Source organism: Sceloporus undulatus, chromosome 6, assembly GCF_019175285.1.
Source record: "Sceloporus undulatus isolate JIND9_A2432 ecotype Alabama chromosome 6, SceUnd_v1.1, whole genome shotgun sequence".
Classification (NCBI taxonomy): domain Eukaryota; kingdom Metazoa; phylum Chordata; class Lepidosauria; order Squamata; family Phrynosomatidae; genus Sceloporus; species Sceloporus undulatus.
This window is the reverse complement of record NC_056527.1, coordinates 11,600,098-11,605,678: the sequence shown is the minus strand read 5'-3', so window position 1 is coordinate 11,605,678 and position 5,581 is coordinate 11,600,098.

The following is a 5,581-nucleotide window of genomic DNA, read 5'->3' as shown; positions in this document are numbered from 1 at the left end:
CAAGCATTTCGTGGCAAATGCCCCTTAGTGTGGGTCATTTGCAATCAGGGCAAAAGCCACCTCTTTTGAAAAAACCCGGGTTCTGCTGAATATGAACTTGCCCCTGATCATGATCGTGGCAAGTTCAGGGGAGGGATTTAGGTCAGAGGGAGGGTAGTGGGCAGGGCATTCCTTCCCCTCATCGGGGCAAAGGAGGAGGAGGAGGAGGAAGGAGGAAGGGAGGATACAACAAGGAAGCTGACAGGAGGCAAATGACAGGAGGCAAAAAGGGGGAATCGGGGTGACTGACGGGGTCAATTCTGGGCAGGTCAGAGGGCCAGAGCAAGCCAAGCTTCTGCTCTCCAGAAGGGACCTTTCCCTTTTGATTTTGATTTTTAAAATTATTTTTGGCAGTCTATGTGCATGTTTTTTGCAATAGATATATTTAGCAATTTCAAGACGCAAATCAGAAGAATCAGTGATATATTCATTTGCCATAGCTGCCATATGGTGCCAATGCTGAGATGAAATAAAATAAAAGTCCAGGAGGACTGGAAGTCAATAATGAGGTAACCCATATGACCAGCTCTCTACGGCGATGCTCCAGACACTACCAAGCGAAAAACAGCAAGCAATATAAACTCAAATGGCAAGAAAACTGCGTGGAAAGGTAGAAGAGTGGTCCACCAAAGAGTAAGTAAAAAGAAAGATTTTTATGCATCTCAGCCAATAGGAAGAGTTGAAGGACTAAGAAGGAAAGGGGGATTGTAAGGCAGCACAGAAAGAGCAAGAGGGAGAGAGGGAGAGAGAGATCATCAGAGCGTTAAGTGGCAAACAGTCTAAACAATTGTCCTGACAAGAAGGAAGGAATCAGCATTCCGAATGTGTACTATTGAACATGAACAAACGTTCAGGGCCACTGTAGCAACATAAAAGCAGTCCATGGAAATGCAGGGCAAAACCAAGCCCTTTGTGATAAAAAGAGCAGCAACAGTATAAAAACAGCTAAATGGTTAGATTAGGAAGCAGAACTATAGTGAGATTTGACGGTGGGTTTGCTGGCCTGACCAGCAGTGAAAAATAGCAGAACTTCATTTACATCATCAGAGCTGTAGCTTTTCTGCCAGAAAGTCTTGCCCATCACTTTCAAAGCCACATCAACCATTTGTGACATGGCCAAATGGATCAAAATGACATGAATAACAATAGTAAGAGAATCAGATTTCACAGAATGGCCAGATTTGCTTCTATGTGATGGATGAAATGGTTCCCTTTAGAAACCAGTTGTGCCCAGGTGTGGTGTTTAAGCTGGAGAACCGGGTAAGAAGGTGCGGCAGAGCAGACAGATAGGACAATAAAGAAACCAAAGGCGAATGGTGATACTTGAATGGAAATAAATGGAGAAAGACATTCACAATTCATTGGTTAACAGGTAGTGCAATTCCAAAATCAGTAAAACCTTCAGTCTAGACTATAAACTGAATTCTAAATATTAACCATACATTGGTTAATGAACTTAATTTCTTTTTTTAAAAAAATAAGACTAAAGTGGAACAAAATTCCAAAAGTGTTCAATTGATGACAAAAAAACTCCAGTTCAGAAAGGCCCTTAAATTGTGCAAAAATTGTGCAGAATGTTTACTGTGTGTTACTTTTAAGAATTACTTAAACTTTTTTTCTTGTTAAGTTTTTTTTCTCCAAACATATGAAAACCTTTGGAACTCCAACATGTGGAAACTTAAATTCAGTGAAACCTGTTTATTCCCACAGAATGTGATTGACTTATTTTTTGTGTTATCTATCCTTTCATTGTTCAATTGGATCAGGAGGCATCTCACTTAAACCACTTAAAGTAAATACCAAGCTGTAAGATTATGAACCTTCTAACACATATGTAAGGGAGCAAGCAAAATCAGTGGCACATATTATAATGTAAATGGGTTTGTGCACTGGAGCACCAGTAACATCTATAAAGAAAATGGGAGTGTGTAAAATATATAGCACTATAGCAATGTGATTTGCACCTTTGGACTGAATCTCTCTGCTGGAGAATTCAGAGAGTGATAGAAAAAGGCTGATCAACTGATGAAGAGGTTTCCTTACAATCAGTAAAGATATGATAACCTCCATAAGAATAACCTTAAAACACTAGTGTTTCAAATCATAGTGGCTTCTGGAAGTAAGGAATTAAGCACAAAGCTGAGAGTAACATAATAATATCCCTTTGATGACTCTTAATCCAGCAAAATTATTATGAAAGAATGCAGTGAAGAGCACATTTCAGTTAAATTAAATGAGAAATCTGTAGGTAACAAAACATCCATTATCTTAATATTCAGCTATACGGGAATCACATTTTGATAGGTGTCTTAAAAACAAGAAGTAACTCTAAACATACATTCTTTCTTGAATCTGTGCATGTGTATATGTGATTAAATGAAGTACAGTAATTGCATATGGAAATGCCATGCAATGTACAAGAATAGATGTGATTAAGGGGATTTTAAAGCAAATTTTAATTAAGCCACTGCTCACCACCTTTGTCTGAAAAGGGAGTAGGTCAACCTTACTTCAATGAAGATCGTGAGAATTTTTATTTTCTTTATATCAGCTTTTCCAATAGGTCCACTATGGACGTTAAGGTTTTAGTTGTAAAGATCAAGAATGAAAATTGGACTGGAAGGAATAAAGAGAGGTAATGTGTGACTGGGGGTAATGTTTGGGTGTGAAATGGGAAAATTAGACTCGCCCAGTTTTCTGTGTTTGGGTCATATGCCTGGCAACTGCCACAGTCCCAGATTATTCATTCTTCAAAATGACTTCCCAGTTAATCTCCTATGATAATATTTCAGGTGTACATTTATATATTTGATGGTTTATTATTATCAAACGGCAACCAGTACTACTGGTTGTCGCCAATAGCTAGCTCAAGTTCCCTGTTTCTGCTACCTGTTTGGATGGATGTATCTGGGATTCAGAGTGTCAAAGCAAATGCATTTACTTAATGCAAAGGTTGCTTTTGGTGAGCAAGCAGGGGAAAAAACAACACATAACTACCATATCAGTGTACAAATATTGGTGATTCTTAAACTATTTCTAACCAACTCCTAATGTCCATGGAAACAATACATATTGGTGTTTATTTGGAATTCTATGTAATCTTCATTATTTTTGTAGTTATTAATATGTAACGGGCTTGAGGGAAATTGCATTAAGAAAAGCATTGCTATCATGGCTTTGAGTACTAATGGCCAGATTAACTATACAACCTTGAACAAAAGCAAATCCCATTGAGTTTGGAGAAGTTAATTTTTTGGACCATAACTTCCAGAATCATCCAGACAGACTACATCTGAGAGTAATATTGCCCTATTACATTCCCTTTCTGTTCAAATCAGAAACAAAGCCCATTCTGAAAGCTTTTACAGGGATCAGCCTTGTCACATATCTGCTTTGGCATTCACTTCCTTGCCAGTTTTCGTTGTTTACACAAACTAATTCTCTTTTGTCCAGAGCCTCAGAGATGTTATGGGTGGACAGACTAAAGCCCTGTGAGAATATATCAGAACTTCTGGATGAGGAGTGATGTGCAAATGTTCCTGAACCTTAGAGGGTCACAGTATGAATACAATACAGCAAGTGTCTCCCAAAGACTACAGTGCCCTGTACAATTATAAAGGTTGCCTGTGGCCCTTAGCGATTGCATGACCAGACTTTTGGCTTGTGGTCATAATTATTACCTATAAAGCCCTAAATGGCTTGGGTCCAGGATCCAAAGGACGCCTCTCCCTGTACAATCCGCCTCGCACCCTCAGAACATCGGGGCAGCAACGGCTGAAGGTGCCTGGGGCTGGTTAGCTTCTACTCTCAGAAGGGCCTTTTCCACAGCTGCCCAGCCCTTTGGAAACGCTGCCCACAGAGCTCCGCATCCCACCACCCTGGCCCAATTTAGGAAGGAACTCAAAACCTTCCTATTCAAGCAGGCATTCCCCGATTAAATATCCTGTGGGCCTCCCTCCTCTTCCGTGGCCATGAGGATGGGCTAACGGGGCCTTTGTTATTATTTTAGATTGTGTTTTATTGTTGTTCTATGCTTTTAACCTGTATCTGTTGCACTTGTTGCATATTGTAAGCCGCCCTGATCTTTTTGGAAGGGCGGGATATAAATAAAGATTTTATTATTTATTTATTATTTATTATTCCAACCTAATTTGGTTCAACATTCAGCACTTCCTTTGGCTGCATTTACGCTGCAGAATTAATGCAGTTTGACCCCTCTTTAAATTGCATGGCTCAACACTATGGAATTTTTGAATTTGTAGTTTTGTGAGATACTGTATTTAGCCCTCTCTCACAGAGAACTCGGTTGTTACACAAAACTACAGTACCAGGATTCAATCCGCAGAGAGAAGCAGGAAATATAAATAAAAATTATTATTATTATTATTACAGTTGAAGTGGATGTCAAACTGTATTACATTCTTCAATATGGCAGCAGCCTAAGGGGTCATTCAGACTAACACTTTCCCCGGATCAGAAATCGATTCTTTCGCTTGAATTTCATATTGGCCCTGATCTCCCACAAGCAATCAGAGGCATGCACAAGCATTTCTGTCAAAGTCCCTTAGCGCGGGTCATTTGCAATTGGGGCAAAAGCTGTCTCTTTTGAAAAAACCCGGGTTCTGCTGATATGAACTTGCCTCCAATCATGATTGGGGCAAGTTCAGGGGAGGGATTTAGGTCAGAGGGAGGGCAGTGGACAGGGCATTCCCCCCCTCATCGGGGCGAAGGAAGAGGAGGAGGAGGAAGGAGCCAGAGGAAAGATGCAAAAAAGGGGAATCTGACAGGAGGCAAATGACAGGAGGCAAAAGGGGGAATCGGGGTGACTGACGGGTCAATTCTGGGCAGGTCAGAGGGCCAGAGCAAGCCAAGCTTCTGCTCTCCAGAAGGGACCTTTCCCTTTTGATTTTGATTTTTAAAATTATTTTTGGCAGTCTATGTGCATGTTTTGCAATAGATATATAGATAGAACGTGAGCAGGAGAAAGGGCCAATTCAGGCAGGTTAGAGGGTCACAGCAAGCCAAGCCTCTGCTCTCCAGCAGGGACCTTTCTCTTTTGATTTTTAATTTTTTAAATTATTTTGGCAGTCTAGTGCACATGTTTTTTGGTTCAGGTAGATATATATTAGAAGATCGTGGCTAGCTGCTTGTTCATTTCCCTTTCATTTCCTCGCTTCCAGCAAAGGGGAAATGCTGCAAAGGGCACTTTGCAAGACTTTTTTTCCTTTGCAAATGAATGCGAATGTTACAACGTTTCTCTTTCCAATTTGGCCAATTGGCAAATTGAACAGAATGCTTTTGCTACTGTCTCTAAGGAATTCAGGGGTAGCCTAGGAAAGCAAATAATGCATGGCATCGAATCCTTTCTGGCATTTCGAGCTGAGGAATTTTATTATTTATTATTATTTATTATATTATATTATTATATTATATTAGTGCATGTGTATGAGGCATTCTGGAGTGGCAAGGAGGGGGGATACAGGATGCAGAGATGGCTTAGCTTGCATTTTGGGGTTGAAATGGGCCAAGGGCAGATCATAAC